Source organism: Capsicum annuum, chromosome 12 (assembly GCF_002878395.1).
Source record: "Capsicum annuum cultivar UCD-10X-F1 chromosome 12, UCD10Xv1.1, whole genome shotgun sequence".
NCBI classification, from domain to species: Eukaryota; Viridiplantae; Streptophyta; class Magnoliopsida; order Solanales; family Solanaceae; genus Capsicum; species Capsicum annuum.
This window is the reverse complement of record NC_061122.1, coordinates 7,539,104-7,562,890: the sequence shown is the minus strand read 5'-3', so window position 1 is coordinate 7,562,890 and position 23,787 is coordinate 7,539,104. Positions and strand designations below refer to the sequence as shown.

Below are 23,787 nucleotides of genomic sequence, written 5' to 3'. Positions count from 1 at the left end.
TCAAGCAATAATAAAACTATCATCTACATACTAAAATCTACACAAATCCATCATAACCCACACACTTGCGCCCTATTCAAACATAATCCCAAGCGCTAGATCTAGCAACTCATAATAATAATAAACAAAAATAAACCAATATTTTTATCAAAGTTATCTATAAGAGAATGAAGAGAGTGCAAACCATACTTTAGAATCCAATGAATCTTCAATGGGTAAAGTCAGATCTACACTTCGAAGTTACTCTAATGTCTTCTTAGCTCAAAATTCGTACAAGTCTTACTCCAAGCTCCAAGAAATTACAAAAATCCTAGACAAAGATAGAAAATAATAGGGAGGAGAGAAGCTGAAAATTCCTACAAGGGAGGCTGCTCCCAAGATATATAAATTAGGATAGAAAATAAGGCTAAAATGCCTTTTTAAACCCCTCTATATTTGCTAGAAATTACAAAACTACCACTGTTCCTGATCTGCTTGAGCGGATGCAATGCGGATGTGACGTAGATGATTATTTTCCTTTATATTTGACCTCTTGATAACTTGAATAACTTGCATGATTTTTCCAATCTTCTATTTTTAATTTTACCTACATAAATGAACATTAAGTACGAGAGCACCATCAAAATAAATGGAAAAACATGATAATTTAGGCTTAAAAGGTGCTAACAAGTCATCAAATTGATGACTTATCAACTCCCCAAACTTAAACTATTGCTTGTCCTCAAGCAACCAAGAAGAATTCAATGAGATCAGGCATTTAACTCACATCCACTTAGAGGAAAGTTATACTAAAGGAATAAGCTAATAAAACTCTACAACACTTTCCACACATGTCATGGCATCAAGTAAACCAAAAATTTTCAATAAGCATATATTTATGAATCAAGGATGCAAGTTTGTAGCAAATGGACTTTCCAAATCGTCAAACATCTTAAGATAAGACACAAAATCATCAAAGATTGTCTCAATCTTCACAATGCAACTTACTTCACTCATTTACCCAAACCGATAGTAAAACTTCACACTCTACCCAAAAGTACCGATGCCGCTTACCTGCAAGAGTTTGCTCCACACAAAAGATATTTCAATTCTTACATGAGCTCAGATGAAGAAAGAATTCACACTCACTCTCACAAAGAAATCCAAGTACAATGAGTAGAACCATAGGCTTGCCCTTAGTGTTTTTCGCCATTAATGTAGACTTGCTTAGTTCGAATCACCAAGGTTTTGCGGGTCAAGATGTAGGTTTAAGGTGCGGGAAGGAATATCTATAGATTAAGTGACTAAAATACCTCTTTTGATGCAATTTCTCAACCCTTTCTACCCCAAAATTTTCAAACTACCCATTTTATTCTTTTTCAGAATCATTTCCCTTATTTTCCTACTTTTTCTTTAAAATTTACCAAACAACTCAAAACCACCATTCTATTCAACTTTATCAACAAATACATCCCTTGTATTTTAAGCACATGTGGTGACAACCTTACATACACCTTTTTTTTTTTTTATCTTTCCTTTGATTTTCTTCTTCTGAATACACAACCCTCCAAACTTAGTCTTTTGCCTATAATTCACTATTTTGAATCATGCAATGCATCAAACGAGGTTAGGTGCCAAACGAGCAATTTTGAAAAGGGCTTAGGTGTTTTAGCATGGTTATCATTACAATAAGAAAGAAATACGGGCAAAAATGTTCAAATGGGTTAGCTAGGGAACAATGTTAAGGAGGGCATTTGGCTATGTGACAGGTCAAAAAGGGCCTCAAGTCATCCTCCAAACCAAGCTTGTCTAGGATTTCGCTTTGGATACACTTGGGGAAAGTTCTAGACTACACATATGCACACGAATGATGAAAAAAATCTCACCACTCATGGCATCGTACTCATAGAGTAAAAAGTTAATTTCCCAATCAATTTGAGCAATTTGAGCTTCGTAAGTTACTCCGAGTCAATGACTCATCCTTGTAAAGAGAGATCCAGAAATTGAGTTTAATGGTCTCACTCAAAAGAATTCTCAAAACATCCTTGATCTTAAAACTATATTTTTGATTTTTCTCCAAAAACAATTTATTCTTTGCCAATGACTTTTGGAAAGTTTCTCAATTTTTGCTTCTTCCTAGTTAATCACAATGACAAGATATTTCACCTAAAGATGTCACCTTGTCATCCATCATGGGTGAATTATCACTCGGTTCGACAAACAAACTATACTAAAAATCAAATTACAAGATCAAAAGAAAAGAAAAAGAAAAAAGTAAAAATTTTTGCTCCTTAGGAAAGAACCGAGTTTCAAAGAAAATCGTTGGAGTTTATTGAACACGTATATACAAAGGCGACAAGAGCAATGCGAATAATTAATTAAATGCTATAAACGTACTAAAACATCTACTAAAGTACACAAACATCAACGTAATAGAATAGAATATCTCTCCACAATCCATCAAACCACATGCCATAAAATGAGACAGTAAGTACCGATCACATAGAAGTGTCCCACCCTCACTAAAGACATAGCATTATCCCCAATGCAAAAATAAAAGAGAGTAGAGGAGGGTAGAGACTCCCTGTGGTAAGTTCTTTTGTCTCCTGTCTCAATAGGAGCCTCTCGTGGCAAGTTCTTTTGTGAAGACATATCTATGAAAAAGAAACAAAACAAAAGAGAAAAGGTAAAAACATGTTTTTAGAATTTTATATGTTAAGAAGGAATATTGAAGATAAAAAAATAAAATGTTTGTTTGATCGATGCAGTGCAGTTTCAACATTAGATCCCATGGGATGCATGATACCAAATGGTATCTACAAGAGCTAAAAACAGTCCACAACTCACAAAAGTAGTCCACACGTACAAGACATCAAATGGAAACAACAAACACATAAACTTGAAAAATAAGGAGATAGATAACGTGACACAAAAAGAATATAAAATGTAGCAACTAAAGAGTGTATCAAACTCTAAAACCTCTACAAATCACATTAATAAGCACCAAGTTCTTATGGGAACACAAGAGGAACTCGGTTCACTCAAGCACTCTCATTTCTAGCCGTCTCACAACACAAGTGGAACCTTTCACTTGTGAAGCTTAAAATGTTTAGTGGTCTACTCTCTTCTTGAGAGGAAATGTGGTTTTCAATGTTACAAAGTAATTTCAAAATAAGCTAACTAGGAGAACAAGACTAAAGAAGCACCTTAAATAGTCTTTACAAAAAGGATGGCAAAAGGACCCCTTTTCCCTTAATGAAAGAGGAGGGTGTAGAGTGTTTGGGGAAGCCTTGGGGATGTATTTTGGTCCCCTAATGTTAGCCCCCACATGTCAATATGTACACTTCCTTGGGCGAGTTTGCAACAAGCTTAACCGCGTCCATTTTCATAAACACGCCTTGAAGCCTTTGTAGTTCCCGAGCTTGACTTCTAGTAAATGGTATAGAGCCCGTGAAACCCGTATCATCCTCTCCATCTTGAGAGGAGTTTGATCTCAAACTCACGGGTTATTCATCTTCAATGGTATCAATCCGTGAGAGTTCACACACGTTGAATGTGTTATGCACTTGGTATTCCGGTGGCAAGTCGATCTTGTAAGCATTATCGTTGATTATTTCAAGAACTTGGAATGGACCGTCACCTCTTGGAAGCAACTTACCCTTTTATTGGTTGGGGAACCGGTCCTTACGTAGGTGTACCCACACCCAATATCCCGGCTCAAGTATAAGACGCCTTCTTCTTTTGTTGATTTGTTTGGCCACCTCTTGCTTCTTCTTCTCAAGCCGCATCCTCACCTTATCATGCAATCTTTTCATGGCTTCGGCCCTCTTGTTTCCATCTAAGCTAATAACAAAATCACTTGACAAAGGAGTTAGATCCAAGGGGGTTAGGGGATTGAAGCCGTAGACACATTCAAAGGGTGTAATGCCCGTACTCGAATGGATCACCCGATTGTAAGAAAATTCTATGAGAGGTAGGTGATCTTCCCAAGATGTCAACTTACCTTTAACCATGGAACGTAGAATGGAACCCAAGGTTTGATTCACTACTTCCGTTTGGCCATCGGTTTGTGGGTGGCCAGACGTAGAAAATAATAATTTAGTTCCGAGCCTACCCCACATTAACTTCCAAAAGTGACTAAGGAACTTACAATCCCTATCACTTACAATGGTCCTTGGGATGCCGTGTAACTTAAAACATTTTCAATAAACAAAGAAGCTACACTAGCCGCATCTTCACTATTTTTGCATGGAATAAAGTGTGCTATTTTGGAGAAACGATCAATGATAACAAAGATGCTATCCCGACCCCATTGAGTCTGTGGCAGCTCCAACATGAAATCCATAGAAATATCAAACCACAGGTGTGATGGAGTGGGAAGCGGGGTGTATAACCCATGAGGAAGGAGCCTCGACTTAGCACTCCTACAATCCATGCATTGGCCGCAAATTTTGACAACATCTTTGCTCATCCTTGGCCAATAGAATTGCTCCTCCAATATACCGAGGGTAATATCAATTCCAAAGTGACCCATGAGACCTCCGTCGTGTGACTCCCTCACAAATAACTCTCTCCAAGAGCTAGAAGGTACACACAATTGTCTCCCCCAAAACAAAAAGCCATCAAACACAGCATATGGACTAGAATCCGAGGGCCTCCTTTCCCTACCCATGGTTTCACCTTCCCTAAAGATAGGAGTAAAGTAAGGGTCCTTGGGATACAAAGACTTGAGGCTGTCAAACCCCATTAACTTGGAAGACAAAGTGGACACAAGAACATGCTTCCTAGACAATGCATTGGCTACCACATTATCCTTCCCCTTTTTGTATTGAATCACATAGGGAAAGGTTTCAAGAAATTCAATCCATTTGGCATGCCATTTGTTAAGTTTATCTTGTGCCCGAAGGTGCTTCAAGGATTCATGATCCGTTCGAATTACGAACTCCTTAGGCCAAAGATAGTGTTGCCAATTGCCTAACGCTCTAACCAAGGCATACAACTCCAAATCATACGTAGAGTAGTTTAGAGTTGCTCCTTTGAGATTTTCACTAAAATAAGCAATGGGCTTTAAATCTTGCATCAAAACAGCCCCAATGCCTACCTTACTAGCACTGCATTCAACTTCGAACATCTTATCAAAGTTAGGTAATTGCAAAAATAGTGCCGAAATGAGCATATCTTTCAAGGTCTTAAAGGCCTTAGATTGCTCTTCACCCCACTGGAAAGGTTGGTCCTTTCAGATGATTTCGGTCAAGGGGCAGCAATGGTACTAAATCCTTTGACAAACCTCCTATAAAAGCTTTCCAACCCGTGGAAGCTCCGAACTTCACCCACGGTTTTTGGGGTTGGCCAATCTTTAATGGCAGTTATCTTGGATTTGTCTACCTCCACTCCCCTGGAGCGCACAACAAATCCCAAAAATATAACTTTATCCACACCAAAGGGGCATTTTTAAATATTAACATACAACTTTTCTTTCCTAAGAGCATCAAACACACTCCTTAGATGTAAGACATGTTCATTCAGAGACTTACTGTAAACTAAAACATCATCAAAGTACACGACCACAAATTTTCCAATAAACGGCTTCATTACAGATTCATTAGCCGCATAAAGTTACTAGGATCGTTGGTAAGACCAAATGGCATGACCATCCACTCATATAGACCAAATTTGGTCTTGAATGAGGTCTTCCATTCACCACCCGGTTGCATACGAATTTGGTGATATCCGCTCCTAAGATCAACCTTAGAAAACACACAAGAGCCATTTAGTTCATCAAGCATATCATCTAGCCTAGGAATAGGATGACGATACTCTACCATAATTGTATATATGGCTCGCAGTCCACGCACATTCTCCACGTCCCATCCTTCTTTGGCACAAGCAACACCAGGACCGTACATGGACTCATGCTTTCATTGATGTATTCTTTGTTGAGGAGGTCCTCAACTTGCCGTTGGAGTTCCTTCATATCTGTGGGGTTGCTCCTATAAGCCGGCTTGTTCAGTAATTGCGAGCCCGGAATAAAGTTGATTTGATGCTCAATTCCTCTAAGTGGAGGAAGTCCTTGCGACAACTCCCTTGGAAATACATCATCAAATTCTTGCAAAACATTAGAAATAAAATACGGGATAGGAGAAGTGGATGGGTTAGCATTCAAAACATGAGCCAAAAGTAGCATTGGAGTAGTATCATCATACTCTTTGAAAACGTCGCCCTTGCGAGCCAACATTACCATCGAATCCCTACCCCTCAATGCTGAAACTCCCTCTTCACCCTCACTCCTCCCACTTTCAGGTTCCTCCCCCTACCCATGGGTTCTTTCTCCTTATTTCCCTTTCCTTGCAAACTCTTCATTTATCGATATGCCTCACACACTTGTGATGGTGATAGTTGTCGGAGGTTGTACTTACGACCCTTGAACTCAAAGGAATAATAGTTGGTTCAGCCATCATGCTTGGTTGACCTATCATATTTCCATGGCCGAACCAACAAAAGATTACAAGCTTACATATGAATGATGTCGCAAAACACCTCGTCTTCATAATTTCTAACTTTGAACCGAATCATCACTTGACGAGTCACCTTCAACACTCCACGATTATTCAACCATTGGAGCCTATACGGACTCCCATGTGGAGTAGTTAGAAATTTCAAGTGATCTACCATCGAGGCACTAGCTAGATTAGCACAACTCCCGCTATCAATAATCAAGGAGACACACTCTCCTTAATAAGGCACTTAGTATAAAAGAGGTTTTCCCGTTGGCTAGGATCATCCAACGCTTTGCTAATCATAACTCTCTGTACCACATAATTAGGTACTTCAAGTTCACCTTCTTGAGGCCAAACCTCCTTTTCCTCATCATTACTAGGCCTCTCGGCCTCCTCTCTCTCTCTCTCCATCTTGAGCGACTTCTTTATTTTCAACCGTTTCAAGCCCCAATTCTTCCCCCAAGAAATACAACTTTCCTTCCCTTAATATCAAATTTCTCCGATTAGGACACTCGTTAGCCTTTTGTTCCCATCCGTGGTATTTAAAGCATTGCAATCCCTTGATGTTGGAAGAGACATTCGACTTGCCCTCAAACCGTGGAGGAAGTGGTTGAGCACTCTTGCTCATGGGTGGGGTCTTGGCTGGTTGTTGCTTGAATTTGTTCTACCCCAAAGACGATGAAAAAATTTCTTTCTCCTTGGTCCAACCCGAGGACCCTTGGTGGGATTTAGTTTTGTATGCCGACCTTTTATTGTTCTTTCATTCAGTCTCTAAATCCGCTTGAAAGATCCCTTCATTAGTTTCAAACTTATGAAGTGTCATGTGCATAGAGATTTCCTTATTTAGGCCAACCTTGAACCAGATGATGTCATTGCTCACTTGCTCTCCTCTATGATCAAGTTTCAAGATGAGTTATTGAAACTCGTCATAGTAATCTTCCACACTTTTGTTTCCTTGCTTCAAGTTGTATAATTTTGCAAGCAGTTCATGTTGATAGCTTTCGGGAAGGTACCTTTGCCTCATAAGATACCTTAATCAAAACCAAGGAGGGGGTTGCCCCTCAATCAATATGTTGCCAAAACGTTTGACATACTCCCGCCACGTGGTAGCATATCCCTCAAAATGAGCAATGGCGTAGCAGCTCTTCTTCTCCTCTGTGAGATCATTCACTTGAAAGACTCTCTCACATGCGGATTCCCATGCGACAAACTCTTCAGGATCACTTTCTCCCTTAAAGATCGAAAGCCCCATTTTTACATTGTTGAGGCCAACATCCCTTTCCCGAATACCTTGGCCGCCCCTACCTTCAAGCCCCCGGTTCTCCCTAGGTTATACCCTTTTACCTCATCCCATCTTCCATCAAATAAGGATCATCATACATTCTATACCCTTCCCTTTGGTTCTCCCTCACAAATCCCTCTTCTTGCATTGACGGGTTTTGGACATTTGGAATTTGGTATGGCGGATTGGCATTTAATGGTCGAGGTCTTTGGATTGGCTGATTTTAGTTTGGAAGAGTCTGATTTAAGGGTGGCATTTGGGTTCCAAGTCCGTCATGTGGGACTTGGTGATGTAGAGAATGGCTAGGTCCTTCAAGGCCTAGGCCTTGTGAATAATAGTTGGCTTGAGGTATGACATTTGGTGGGTGCATTCTTGGGTGTGTGGCTTCGGGGGTAATTGTTGGGGATGTGTTTTGAGGAGTTGAGGGTCGAGAACTCCGTTGGCTTTCTACCCTTTCCATTCAACCACTAATAGAGGCCACTTCTACCCCTAACTTATCAAGACCCACATTCACTCTAGCTACATCCCGAGACAAAGATTTAAGATTAGCCACAAGAGCATTCAAAACATTTTGGTCCACGGTTTGTGCATTGGAAGTTTCGGGTTCCATGTGTAATGGTTCCATTTGCTAATGTACCTACAAAATAAACAAACGTTAGTTCAAAATACGCTCATACAATCTTCACACTCGGCTTCCTCACTTGGTTCTTCAAGTGTTGTAAGCCGGCCATCAACTTGTGAGAACTTGGGAATGAGTCGACTCTTGAGTTGGAGTGGATTTAGGTTTGAAGACTCACAGAAATTTTGTATGCACTTGAACCAAAAACAACTATGAATTTTAAACAAGAAAAGCACCACAAAGAACGTTGACACGAAGACGTACTCGAAAACTAGTTCACAATTTAGTAGGTTCTTACTTAGTTTCCAACTAGTGTAGGAGTCACTAGAAAGGAAACTAGTAGAGACAAGAAAATAAACTTGGAAGGTCCTACGACTTGAGTTTTTTTGTTGATGTGGCCCTCACTTCTTTTTCTTTTTGGCCGTTTGAATTTGTTGTTGAAGTGGAGTATGATTTTTTTTTCAAGACTTAAGGGGTTCAATCTTGTGTGTTGATGAGGATTTTCAGTTTTGGAGTACCAAGACAAGGCCTTGGACTCTTTTTCCAATGGTCAAAAAGGTGTCAATAAACTTTTCACCAACTTGCACCGAAATGGCAAAGCACCTTTTTGTTTTGGCTTTGTCCCTTTCCTCTTTTGGTCCTTCTTGAAAAAAGTTTTGACACTCTTTTGGTAAGGGAGCTTTTGGGGGTCTTTGGCTGATTTGCCTCTTTGGTGTTTTCTTGAAATTATTTCCAAGACAAACACAAGACTTAACCTCTCTCTTCCTCTTTCAAATCAAACACCCTTTTTGTTAAACATTCACCTCAAGAACATTATGAAGAACAATAAGAACACTTATGAACAACAACAACATTCACACTGTCCAACTTTTCAACAACACTAAACAAAGCTTTAAATCTTGGACCTTAGACTCAAGTGTGCTAGGGGGACAACAAGATAACACACGAAACTACTAAGACAAGTAAAAATAACACCTAAATCTTGACACTTCTCGGCCAACACAAGTCACTAGATAACACTTTTTTTTTTTGCCCTTTTTAACTAGAAGAGCCCAAGATTGGTGGTGTAAGAACACGACCAGCCTTCGATCTGATACCAAATGATACCAAACGGTATCTACAAGATCTCAAAACAGTCCACAACTCACAAAAATAGTCCACACGTACAAGACATCAAATGGAAATAACAAACACACGAACTTGAAAAATAAGGAGATAGATAACTTGACACAAAGAGAATATAAAATGTAGCAACTAAAGAGTGTATCAAACTCTAAAACCTCTACAAATCACATTAATAAGCACCAAGTTCTTATGGGAACACAAGAGGAACTCGGTTCACTCAAGCACTCTCATTTCTAGCCGTCTCACAACACAAGTGGAACCTTTCACTTGTGAAGCTTAAAATGTTTAGTGGTCTACTCTCTTCTTGAGAGGAAATGTGGTTTTCAATGTTACAAAGTGATTTTAAAATAAGCTAACTAGGAGAACAAGACTAAAGAAACACCTTAAATAGTCTTTACAAAAAAGATGGCAAAACGACCCCTTTGCCCTTAATGAAAGGGGAGGGTGTGGAGTGTTTGGGGCAGTCTTTGGGGTGTATTTTGGGCCCCTAATGTCAGCCTCCACATATCAATACGCACACTCCCTTGGGCGAGTTTGGAACAAGCTCAACCGCGTCCATTTTCATAAACACGTCTTGAAGCTTTTGTAGTTTCCGAGCTTGACTTCTAGTAAATGGTCTAGAGCCCGTGACATCCGTATCAGATGCATTTATTACAACACTTAGTCATTTGAGCTTGACATTGTCTCACATTCTTCACATTTCTCAAAATGAGCTCATAGGACATCCATAACCTCCAATGGAAACAAGAATGACCAATACCCTTAAGAATGATGTCATCCAATCTATCATAGGGCAAGGCAAGCATTCATGTCTCCCAGTTAGGTATAGTGACCAACAAGAACCATGGATGCCATATTTCTCAACTAACTCCTTCAACCAATGACTATCAAATATTTTATTTTTAGGTTCAATTGAACTCAAAATGATACACAGATAATGACCACATTATGTCTTAAGGAAAATCACATTGACTATTATAAGCATATAAGACATTCTCTCTTATTGACATTTTAACAAACACATGATAGGCATGCTAACTAAGAACTTGGGGAAGGAGAATAAAAGCACAAGAGAACAAGATCACTTCACCAAACCATCTCCAAACACATTCAAGATGCTCACATTATCATACTTGAGTCATTCACTACACAAAATAAGCAAGAATTGTTTAATGAAAATTTTGTCAAACACATGGTGCACTAGTTTCCTTCAAGAGAGTATCATGAGTTAAGCTAGTGAAACAAGGCACCAATGACAATCCAATTATTCCAACAAGTGTCAATAACCTCAATAATCTCATAAAAACCAACCTTAGATGATCAATTATTAATAGGTATGAATCTTTTGGGTCATTCTTTAAGAGAGCTTTAAAAGAGAAACTGAGAAAGAACATACCTTTGTTGAGTTAAGATAGGAGAAAGATGAAGATCAAGTCCATAGTAGTTATTACAATTCTTGCTAGTTTAATTGTTGACAAAGAAAGAGAGAAAAATTTAGTGTGAGAGAAAGGGAATGTTGGAAAATAACTTTAATGGAAGAATGGAAAATTTCACTGTTTTGGGCTTTCTTTAAGCGTTTAAATTGAGTTTGGGCTGACTGGGTCGGGTCATCCCACTTAACCAATCCATTTTTACAACATCACAGTAGCTTTTAAGGTGAACTGCGCCTGGAATGTTATAGCATTTCCAGATCATATTGGAGCAGAAAGTTACTGGATTTTGGCTTAAAATTGTGTCTGAAATGTGCCAAAACTGCGCCTGGAATCCTGCAGCATTTCCAGCACAGTTCAAATCAGAGACTGACCAGTTTTTTTCTCAACTTCTGTGATAGAAATACGTCTGGAATGCTGCAGCATTTCCATCTCATTTCCAGGAAGAAACTGACCAGATTTTTGGCTCCAATTTGCACCCAAAATGTGCTTGAAATGCGCCTGGAATGTGCTAGCATTTCCAGTGCATATTACCACAGAAACAATTGCCTTGTCTGCGTCTGAAGTGCCTTGAAATTGTGCCTGGAATGCTGAAGCATTCCCAGCGCAAGTTGTTCCAGTTTTAAGACTGAACTTTCCTTCACATGTGCATGGTTCGGAGCTTAGTTTTGAGCCTCCGAGTCAAGTTTCTCGCGCCCAAATCTTATTCTATCACCTGCATCAAACAACACTAAACTAAAATGTGAATGAAAATCTTTAGAACCCATTAAGAAAAATTTGGTTCGGAGCTTAGTTTCAAGTCTCCGAATCAATCTTCTCACACCTCAAATTTCATAAAATCACCTGCAACAACTAAAATTTAGCTAAAATTTGTATCAAAAATATTAAAAACATCAAAAATAAATCTTGGGTTGCCTCCCAAGAAGCGCCTTAGTTAACTTCGCGGCACGATATCCTTTTGCCTATCAAATTTGTGTCTCCATTTGGAAGACTTGAAACGGCTGCCCAACTTTAGATCAATACATCTTTGAGGCATTTTAGGCAAAGGTAAGGACACAATGAAATATTTTCTATCTCACCACCTTGAAGTTTTAAACCTTTTACCCAACTTCACAACAAACTTTCTAATAGGCTCGTTGGGTATTGGCGAGAGCATTAAAAATTCACTTGTTACACACCGAATTTTGCATTAATTGGCCTTCAAGTGAGGGGCTTTATTTTGCCCTTTTGGAATGACAAACTCCAAAATGTAGGGATTTTCCTCCTCATCTTCAAAATTCATCATTTGCTTGGGTGGTTCGACTTTCATCATATCTGCCAAGCATAATGTTGAAAAGTGGTTGGAGTGAGGTCTTCTCCCTAATTTTGGGGTTGCATCCTTCTCGACATCTTCACCCCAAATTGGGCTAGCGTCTTCATAAGAGATTTGGTTGGTTTCTTCTTTTGACTCTAGCACCATTTACTCAATCTTGGCATCATCCCTCATGGTTGGTTCGGTTGGTGGGGAATCCACCGAGGATTCCTCAACATCAAGCTCGTTTAGAAGAGCGGGCATAGTTGTGGTGTTTGAATGATTGACCTCCACATCCATCTCTTCTATCATCTCTCTTTCCTCATTACATACTCCATGTCCTGATGTATATCATGTATGTTATCTCCCATTGATTCTAAACGATCCAAGATTATCTGAAGCATAGTTTCAATGCCACTTTTTTCGGTGCTTCGTTCTTTCTTTTCTTGACCATAAGACCTATCAAAATCATAAGAACTAGCATTTGAGTTAGAATACCGAGGGGCAGGGGCATTTGGACAATCGCTCCAATGTCCATCTCGACCACCACATAAAGAACAATCATACTCCCTATAAGAGACAGACGGTGCACACATCTCTTTCCGAGGAGCATATCTACAATCTCACCAAAAGTTGGGCTCATCACAATATGGACATGGACTATCACGGTAATATTTCCAACCACCAAACTCACATTCATTCCTTGATGCCGTAGTAAGAAATAAAGAAAATCTACCTAACACAAGAAACAAAGAAGATCACAAACAAATATTTACAAGTTTGAATTAAAGCAAGTAAGCTAAAATTCCAATCTAACTTGATACGCCAAATTGTTCCCCAGCAATGGCGCCATTTTTGATAACGCTCAACTTATACGTCAATTTAGTGCAAGGCGGTTGTCATCAATATATTTACCTAACTTTGGAGTCGGGGTCGAATCCACGAGGAACAATGTGAGTGACGATTAAACTAATTCAAAATTATAGTTATAAGTTAAATTTAAACAAATGATACAAAAAGATAAAATGGGGGGGTGGGGAGGGGGTTTAATCATGTCGAATGCGAATGCAATTGTTGGGCTTCTAAGGGACTAATTTGAGACTAAGATCAATTAGAGTGTAATCAATTAAAATGAATCTTGGGACTATGCTTTCCTAGGGGCAAGATGTGCATGGGAACATGACAATTTGATGTAAATTCTAATTATGATGATACGGTAGACTAGGTCTACCGTCCTTGAGGATAGTCTTTCGACAAAACCACAAAGATTTCACTCATTGGCTCTTTCGAGCACCTAAAAAAAGTGTCAAGCAAAACAACCCAATACCCCAATTGGGAATCCCTATTTCTAGTATGAAACCCATGGCATAGTTAACTTCACAACCACCCTTACGTCTAAGATAATGATAGATTCGTAAACTACACACATAATTGTCTACGATTGCTTTGGTCTTCACATCCTTCTTTCGAGGATGATATGGATTCCTAAACTTCACCCAAAACCCTTCTTTTGAAGATGACATTGAGCTTTCAAGAGCTTGGGGTTTTCACCCATCAAACCCATTTGGGGTGATTGGGGCTTTCACCTACAAATTCCAACCTATTTAATCAAGCAATAACAAAACTATTATCAACAAACTAAAATCTACACAAATCTATCACAACCCACACACTTGCACCCTATTCAAACATAATCCCAAGAGGTAGATCTAGCAACTCATAATAATAATAAACAAAAATAAATCAATATTTTCATCAAAGTTATCCATAAGAGAATAAAGAGAGTGCAAATCACACTTTAGAATCCAATGAATCTTCAATGGGTGAAGTCAAATCTACACTTTGAAGTTACTCTAATGTCCTCTTAGCTCAAAATTAGTATAAGTCTTGCTCCAAGCTCCAAGAAATTACAAAAATCCTAGACTAAAGATAGAAGATAATAGGGAGGATAGAAGCTGAAAATTTCTACAAGGGAGGCTGCTCCCAAGATAGATAAATTAGGTTAGAGAATGAGGCTAAAGACCCCTTTAAACCCCTCTATATTTGCTGGAAATTAGAAAACTACCACTGGTCCTGATCTGCTTGAGCGGATGCGATACGGATGTGATGCGGATGATTATTTTCCTTCATATTTGACCTCTTGATGACTTGAATAACTTGCATGATTTTTCCAATCTTCTATTTTTAATTTTACCTACATAAATGAGCATTAAGTACGAGGGCACCATAAAAAAAATGGAAAAACATGATAATTTAGGCTTAAAAGGTGCTAACAAGTCGTCATATTGATGACTTATCAACTGTGATACACTGTCTTTGCTGAATCAGCAAAAGGTGTCAAAATAACACACTTTGTGGCTACTTGAGGTGCCAAAAGTGAACAACGTTCACTTGAGGTGCCATAGTGAAAGATCGTGCCAAGTTTAGGGGGGGTGTCAATGGGTTTGGACAATAGATAAATATTGTTGGACGAAGTAAATAATAATTACTACTTTTTTTGTTTAAAAATGAGTGACCTACTTTGTTTTTTATTTTATTTCAAAAAGAGTGAACCTTTCTCTTTTGATAACATTTTAGTTTTAATTTTTAGGTGGCATAATATTCAAGACCACAAAAATAAATGACATATTTGATACAGTTAATATAACTTTAATTTTAAAATTTCAAATTTTCCAAAATTTCATATCGTGTCAAATAAAAACATATATTTCTTTTAAACGGACGAAATAATAACAATAAAATAAAGTAGTAATCACCAAAGAATGTGGTGCATTAGATGGAGGTGCTCCTATCTTAACCAAAGGTCTCAGATTGAGCCTTGCGTATGAAAAATTCCTTGGTAAGGAGCGCTACCACTAAATGAGGCCAAAATTGGTGCGAATTTGGATTAGTTGGACTCCAATGCGGTTCTCGAACATCGGATGAGAAATCAAAAAATAAAATAAAATAAAGTAGTAATTCCAAAAAATGTGGTGTAGTGGATGGAGTTGCTCTACCTTAACCGGATGTCTTGGGTATGAAAAAATCCTTGGTAAGAAGCGTTACCCCCCAATGGGACCCTACTCGATGCGAATTTGGATATATCGAACTTCAATTCGGTTTTTGAACATCGGATGGTAAACAAAAAAAAATAAAAAATTATAGAAAGTAATAGAAAAAAGAAAATGCGGGAAAGAGTACCTCTTAAAACACCCCTACAACCTCAAAAGGCAAAATATTTTTTTCCCTCTTTCAGATCTCTAAATTTTCGATTTTAATTTGCCGGAGTACTCATCGGAAAAAAGTATGAACGCCGCTGAAAATAGCCGGCGCTGGGACCGGCGAGACAATACTAGATTTTTGAAGAAGCAGAAACTCATACTTAACTCAGAAGAACAACTCAAATCTAAGCTCGGATTTGATGTCTTCACTGAAGGGAATAAATGACTCAGCTGACTTCTTACTCTTTCCTCTGTACTACTTCTACTCCAATTTTACTTTAGTATATTTTTTTTTGAATTTTTTGTGAATATGTGAATTGTAGAGTTTTTTTGTGGAAATGTGAATTTTTTTTTAAATTTCTTTTAAAAATGTGTATTTGTGAGTTAGTTTTTTTAAATTTCTAATGGAAATGTGAATTTGTGAGTTAGTTTTTATGTGAAAAATGTGAATTTTGTGAAAAAAGTATAAATTCGGATGAAAATAGTCGGTGTTGAGACTAGCGAGACAACACTAGGTTTTCTAAGAAGAAGAAACTCATACTTAACTCTGAAGAATAGTTCGAATCTAAGTTCGGATTTGATGTCTTCACTGTAGGCGATAAACGACTCGGCTGGCTGCTTACTCTTTCCTCTATACTACTACTATTGCTCATTTTTTTTTGTGAAAGTGTGAATTTTGAGTTCTTTTTTTTTGTGGAAATGTGAATTTGTGAGTTAATTTTTTTTTTTTAGAATGTGAATTTTGTGTGTTATGTTTTTTTTTGTGAGAAATGTGAATTCTGAGATTTTCTTATTCTTTTTTTTTTTGTTGTGAAAATGTGAATTTTGATTTTTTTTGGTTGTGAAATTGTGTTTTTGATGTGAATTTTATTTTTTTTGTTTGTGAAAATGTGAATTTTGTGTGGTATTTTTTGATTTTTTGTGAGAAATGTGAGTTTTGTAAAAAAAGTGTGAATTTCGATGAAAATAGTCGGTGTTGAGACTGGTGAGACAATACTAGGTTTTCTAAGAACCATAAACACATACTCAACTCCGAAGAACAACTTGAATCTAAGCTCGGATTCAATGTCTTCACCGAAGGCGATAAACGACTCGACTGGCTTCTTACTCTTTTCCTCTATACTACTTCCACTCCTCAAATTTTAATTCAGTATATTTTTCTTTTGAATTTTTTGTGAATATGTGAATTGTCGGGGTTTTTTTGTGAAATTGTGATTTTTTTTAAGTTTTTGTGGAAATGTGAATATGTGAGTTAGTTTTTTTGATTTTTTGTGGAAATGTGAATTTATGAGTTAGATTTTTTGAATTTCTCATGGAAATGTGAATTTGTGAGTTACTTTTTATGATTTTTTGTGGAAATGTGAATTGGTGAGTTAGTTTTTTTGAATTTCTCACGGAACTGTGAATTTGTGAGTTAGTTTTTTTTTTTGTGAAAAGTGAGAATTTTGTGAAAAAAGTATAAATTTTGCTGAAAATAGTCGGTGTTGAGACTGGCGAGACGACACTAGGTTTTCTAAGAAGCATAAGCTCATACTTAACTCCAAAGAATAGTTCGAATCTAAGCTCGGATTTGATGTTTTCACCGCCGGTGATAAAGGACTTATTGACACAAAATGATTAACCCATGTTTAGTTAGTTCAGTTATTAGTTCATAGTTTAGTTTAGTTAGTATTATTGTTTCAACAATTCTACTTTGTTTAGGATACTGCCTTCAACTGAGTGTTTAGTTATATTACATTAGTAGTGTTTGTCTAGGAGACTTCTTATTTTCTCTGTAACTATATTTAAAATGCTTTCTGCGTTCTTCAAAAATAATTTTGTCCAACACTTACTCTGCGTTAATATGGTTTCAGCGCTCTATACTCTTTAACGAGAATTATCCTATTTTTCCTTCTCTCTTCCTCATGTAGATCAGCAGCAATGGCCAACAACAATGGCAACAATCCCAGAGTTGTTAATGCTGATAACACAATGGGTGCTAACATTATCATTCAATTCAACCATGCGTCCCAATTACCCATCAAACTCAGCGGTGGCCACAACTCACCATTGACAATAACGTATCTCCCAATCCTATTTTTTTAACTTGGTTCCGCCAGGACCAACTCATCCAGAATGCCCTCATGGCATCTGTTGAACCCACAATTGCTGCAACCAACTTTACCAAATCAGCTTGGGACACTGTGCGTACCATTTATGCAAACAGATCACAAACCCGTGTCTTCAGCCTATGTGATCAACTTGCTTGCGTCACTAAGGAATCTTGCTCCATCAATGAATATCTTCACACTATTCGGTCCCTTTCGGATGAGTTAGCCACTGTCAGTTCTCCTGTGTCTAATCCTGAGCTCATAATCAAGATACTTAGTGGTTTAGGTCCTTAATTTCATGAAATCTCTGCTGCCATTCGTGCACGTGATACGACTGTCTCATATGAGGAATTGTTTGAAAATCTACTTGACCATAAACTCTTACTTCATCATGAAGATGTTAAGAAACTTTCCAGTCCTATAACTCCCGCTTGAAATAATCTTTAGTGATTTATGGGGTCCATTACCATTCTTATATCTTGACAAGAATTTTATTATTGTATTTTTGTTGATCAATATATGAAATATACTTGGCTTTTGTAAGACCCCACAAAATTGCAAGTTGAAATCAACTCTTTAAGCTCCTTAAGCTTTTCAAAATCTCGAACACTTGAAAAATTTTAGCTAAGTATTAAACACTTAGTCTCATTTTTAGCCTTCAAACTTCGGAGATTTATTTGACGACCTTCCCGACCTCCATTTTTCAATTTTCAAGTTGCGTTATGATGGGGCAAGACAATAGTATATTTCGGGTGAGTTTTGAAATTTTCAGAATCCGTTTAGGGCATGTTTAGATTTTAAACCAGCAGCATCATGCGATTAGAATGCGTCGTATGGTCAATTCCATTGGTCCTAGCATGCGATAGAGCATGCGATGCATGCTTCATAGCATGAGACGCATGCTCCATAGCGTGCTGCCCAGTTTTTCAGTATTCAACTCTGTGTCTTGAGGGTTAATTTGGTCATTTTGCCACCATATATATACTCTATAACAGGTTAGCCCCAATTGAAGCAAAATATACTCCTTTTCTCAAAAGCCTCTCAAGAACACAAGCTAGGTTTTTCATAGAAGATCCAATTACAAGAAATTCTCTGTATGAAACTTTGTGAAATCACGAACTAAGATATGCGTTGTGTTGATTTATGGATTCCTTTCGTCCATAAAGCTCAAGAACCCTATTTTAAATTATAAATTTTGATGTCTATATTGTTGGATGTTGATGATCATGTAGTTGATGTTGAATGATTCCCAAGTTGAAATCTTTATGTGTTTTTATGAATCTATGATATCATGTGAGTTGGAAACATGTAAACTTGGTTGTTCTTGATGTATAATTTGATGATTACACCTATTCCTAAGTTGTGCATGTACGGTGTCTGATAAAATGCCTAAGAGACTAGAAATCATGCATTATAGCTAAATTATGACCTAATTGACAAATGCATGCTTTAACCTTGTGAACACAATGACTTCTATGATATTGCATGCGACGGCACTAGCGATGGACCGTCGGTGTCTCGATGAATCGTCACTTGTCACTGTCGCACTTGACCCAGAAATTAACTCACTGGAATAAACCTGACGGTCGGAGTCGACGGAACATCGCATGCCCAAAGGACCATCACACTCAACCATCACAGGTTTCTCATAAATGATCTTACTGGAATGACCCAACGGTTTAGGTTAACGGACCGTCGCTAGTCTAAATTTTTTTGTTTTTCTATCTTAAACTTGTACATTGATAAATGCAACATTTGTAGGTACTATGGCTCCTAGAGTTCCACCATCCAGAGGCAGAGGCTGAAGCCAATGTGTCGGGCAAGCACAAAGTTCTAATCCACCGGCTCGTAACACCAGGTAGAATCGTCAACTGGTAGTTTCTTCATCCTCCTCTGCTGAAGAGGTGGTTCAGAGTAGTAGCAGCAACACCTCTATTTCTATTTCGCTTGAAGTGGGGGTTGAAACTTCTAACCTTTTTCAAATGGAGGTTCATGAAAAAGAGGATCCCAATGTCATTTGACAAAAGGATCAGCAGTTCAGGGAAGCAATCAGATGGCAAGTGTCGGGTGCTAGTAAGATTTTCAACGAAGGGCTGGAACCAACAGACAGGTCACAAATCAAAAGGGCGATTTTCGAGGAGCACCAGATTATTACTACAACCTTTTATGAATATCCTGAAATCGAGCGCAGGTTCAACGAGTATCACTTACAATGGATGAGTAGGCCACTAGGTTCGTACCAACCTAACTTTGTTCAGGAATTCTTCGCCGATTATTTGGCATGCTAAACAAGGATCTGCCGAAAGGTAAAGTAGCTGCTGACAGAAGCAAGCTCACAACAGTTCCCGTGCGCGGAGTCGATATCGATATTTTATCACGAACTCTGAACAGGTTCTTATTTGGGCCTAAATATTAGATTCCCGAGCTAGTTCCTGAGTTAGAGTATCGGCTTTCTACATAGACCACACAAAATCCATGGTTAGCCAGGATCCTGACTGACGAAGGCGAGCCTATATGGTTTTATGACCCCCCTACACACATATCAAAGAAATGCTTAAGCTTCAGGGCAAAGTTCTGGGGGGCGATCGTGTCACTGAGGTTGACACCTACAAGAGGTGATGATAGATTAGAGCTCACTCGGGCTGTGATCGTTGCTGCTTTAATCGAGGGTTTTATAGTGGATTTTGGCCATATTATCTCTGATGAGATGTTCTTCCGGACGCACAGGACTATGACTGCCTTACCATTTCCATGCCTCATCACCTAGCTGTGTAAGAGGGCAAATGTTTCTTTGATTAGTGGAGTAGATAATGAAGTTCCTGCACTGCACAAGCAGGACATTGAAAAGACAAAGGACGACTCGCGGTTCAATTTGAGGAAAAACAGGCAGCCACTTTAGCAGACTCAGTCCACTCCAATGCTCGAGCCATACGATTTTTCTAAAGGTATGCCCATGCCTATAACTATTTATGCACCTCCTACCACTTCTACAGGTTCAGCTTCCATGCCTTTGGGTGGGATCCTCAACTCTGCATCTGTCCCACCCCTACCTATTGATTACAGACTGAACCCTGAAAACTTTTCAAAGACTGTAAAGACTGTCCGAAAGGTGGAGAAACAGATTGTACTTTGGGGCAAAGATTTCAATCCTTTTATGGAGAAAATTATTGCGGATGTATTACGCCCATTTCAAAATATCCAACTTCGGTAGGACAATATGGAGGAGCGGATAAACAAAAACATTGATGCTATGTCCATTCCGGATTTTGCCTAATTGATTGAGGAAGTTTGGCGACTCTGGGAAGATGTTGATAGGATACAGCAGCAGCCATAGCAGTCCACCCTTGATCCAGTTCAGATTCTTAGCGATGATGACAAAGGCTTGGTTGATTTGTTTGGGTGTCCAATCAAGGACAAAGGTAAGAAGGCAGTGGAGATGGATGAGCAAACTGAAAGGGCAACCAGGAAATCTGCTAAGAGAGAGGAGCAAAAACACAGAATGGCGGAAATGACACCTCAGGAACTGGAATAATTTCAAATGGACTGGGCAACTAAAAAGTCAAAAAAGACAACTGAACCAGAGGATAAAAGGCACCGGGATGCATCCACTGGAATGTCTACTAGTGCGACCCCAGTTAGGGGGCCAAATTCAAACCCTATTTCACACCTTGTTCGAGTTGATAGACCTCCAACCACGGAGGATGAGATTGTGAGTACTCCCACCACCATGGGGTTCAACGTTGTTACCGGTGAGGCCACTGGGGACTCACCTCATTTGATCCAAGTCAAATTGTGAGTAAGCATACGACCCTGGTCTAGTTAGATGTCTAAGTAGATAATGTGCAACTCAACTGACTGCAACAGTATAAGTTGAGGGTGGCTGATGCTGGTACTTGCATAATTTAAAAAATAAATTAGTTGGGCTACTGGGATGATGTTGAAATGACATAAATAAATAAAGCTTTAGTGTTGGTGAGTAGCTACCTAGAAGGGTAAAAGAGAGTGAGTCTAGCCATGTCGTCCCAAATAGCAATCTTCACCAAGCCCAAAACCTTATTTGTAATCCTAAAAAGTCCTACTTGATCTTGGCGAGTTAGTTATAAAGAAACATTAGATGATATGGGCAAGCTTATGGGTGCGCATTATGTTTGCAACTTCTGTTCTGAGAATGAGAGTCTTAGGTTTATCCACAAATTAATTATATATAATGAGAGGTGGATTTATTTGGCTATGAGAGCACACAAGTTATCCTTAGACTGTTGATTTCTTTGGGTATTGTATCTATGGCCATAAATATGCTGAGTAGTAGTTGATGCCAGTTATAGATCTTTATGTGTCAAAGCATTTATCCCAATGGGCGGTTGAATAATTCTATAGCTGTGTTGACATGACTGTTCCTGTCAATTTGTTGTTCGTATGTGCAAAAATGGTGTGAGTTGCTTGAGGACGAAATTGTCTTAAGTTGAGGGTGTTGATATTCCGGCTTCCGATGGAATATCTTAGGCTTTTTTCGTAAGAAAAATGCATATTTTCGAGAAACTAATGTTGTATTTGATATTGTATTTAAGTGTTTTCAGGACAAAAGCCAAGTGGGATGAATTACTTAAGAAAATGGGAAAAACCAGAAGAAAATGACATACGACGGTGCGTTCGACGGATTGTCGTAACCTCGTCGGACCGTCGGGACCCACCATTGCACAGGAGCTGAAGACCAGGCCACTGGAATCATGTGACGATGGCATGCAATGGACCGTCGGACTTACGACGGTCCATCGAAAGACACCGTCGCGGCTGAGCAGAATCTATCAACACTGGAATCAAGCGACGGTCGTGTGCGATGGGCCGTCGGACATGCGACAGACCGTCGATGTGCACCATTGCACTTGAAGCAATGAATTTCAATTTTGAAATATGAAACCCTGATTTCAAGAGTCTTATAAATACTATGTGGTAGGGTTTATTTTAGACATTCTTACATTATTCATTATTATCTTCCACACTTTCTTAGCCTCCTTCTTAGCTTAGTGTTTTTCTTTCATTCCCGCCTACAACTTTTCTTTTGGGGGCTAGATCTGTGATCTACATTTCTAGATCTAGCTCTCTACCCTTCTTTTGTATCTTGTTTTTCTACTTCTTTTGTAACTTAGCATATTGTGGGGAGTAAGCTTTAGCTTTGGCATTTAATCATTTCATTTGTATTGAAGACTCAAGAACACATTCTTGTCATTGTTGTAAGTAGATCTTAAATTATTTATGAACAACATAATGATATCTTTTGCTTCTTCCATGGAGATGTGTGGCTAATCTCCCATAGCTGGGTTTATGGGAGCCTTGATATAGATAACTAGTATGGGTTGTGAGTCTACTTAGATTCCATAAGTAATTGATATTGTATAAACCTTTATGTACTTTAATGATCTTTCTTGGCGTCAACTTAGTAGAGTCATTACTAGAACATCAGTTGTCCGAGAGAAAGGTGTTGTTAAGTTACTTCAATAAAGCAATCCCTTGTCCGGAAGGAAAGTGCTTGTCGAGCAATGTAACAATTTCTCTTAGTTGCAACTTGAAAGGTAAGCCCATGGTTACAAACTAGAAGAGTCAGTACTAGAACATCACTTGTCCGGGAGGAAGGTGGTGTTAGGTTACTTCAATGAAGCAATCACTTGTCCAAGAGCAAGGTGCTTGTCGAGAACCATAACGATTCCCTTGATTGCAATTGAAGGAAGAGCTCGCAAACATCACTTATTCGGGAGAAAAGTTTATGTTAAGAAAAGAAAGGGTTACATGGACTCAAAAGACATTAGTCTTTAGTTTAATAGCAAATGTCTTAATCGGATTTGCCTACATGAGAACATAGTTGAATAGAAAACACATCCTTTAAGTTCGAGAGAATTAACGGGTGCACTACCTACTGAGGTCGGGATACGAATGGGTAAATAATAGGATTCTAATCGTCTTGCAATTGAAAAGTTCATTAGAAATCTAAACTGATTTAAAACCTAATCTGTTTGAACATCTTGGTAACGATAACCCTGGTTTCCCATCATATCATATCTAAAACCTTATAATAGAAAGTTTTAGTTTAAAGTATTCAATACCATTTTTTCTATTCTCCAAACCCCCCATTTACAGTAAATTACTAACGATTATTTAGTTACATCATAAATAACTTGTATTGACACCTTATTCTCTGTGGGATTTGATCCCAACCTAGTTGGTTTCTATATTTGACAGTGACCTCTTACATGCTTGTAAAAGAGGTGTAATTTGGGCG

General features: G+C 38.4%; 2 long non-coding RNA genes across 3 annotated transcripts; one reads left to right on the top strand and one right to left on the bottom strand.

Annotated features, from left to right (window-relative positions):
• Nucleotides 1-1,475: 1,475 nt before the first annotated feature.
• LOC107851771 lies at nt 1,476-14,365 on the bottom strand. Of its 2 annotated transcripts, XR_001669159.2 has the most exons (3): nt 14,021-14,365; nt 10,899-11,647; nt 1,476-2,633 (listed from the first exon to the last, which is right to left on the bottom strand). It is a non-coding gene; the product is annotated as an uncharacterized LOC107851771 (long non-coding RNA). The 2 variants fall into 2 exon arrangements; XR_007048129.1 differs by lacking the exon at nt 14,021-14,365 and having other exon boundaries at nt 10,899-13,943.
• Nucleotides 14,366-15,349: 984 nt separating this feature from the next.
• LOC107851470 lies at nt 15,350-22,708 on the top strand. The gene is made up of 2 exons (XR_001669026.2): nt 15,350-15,676; nt 19,275-22,708. It is a non-coding gene; the product is annotated as an uncharacterized LOC107851470 (long non-coding RNA).
• The last annotated feature ends 1,079 nt before the right edge of the window (nt 22,709-23,787 follow it).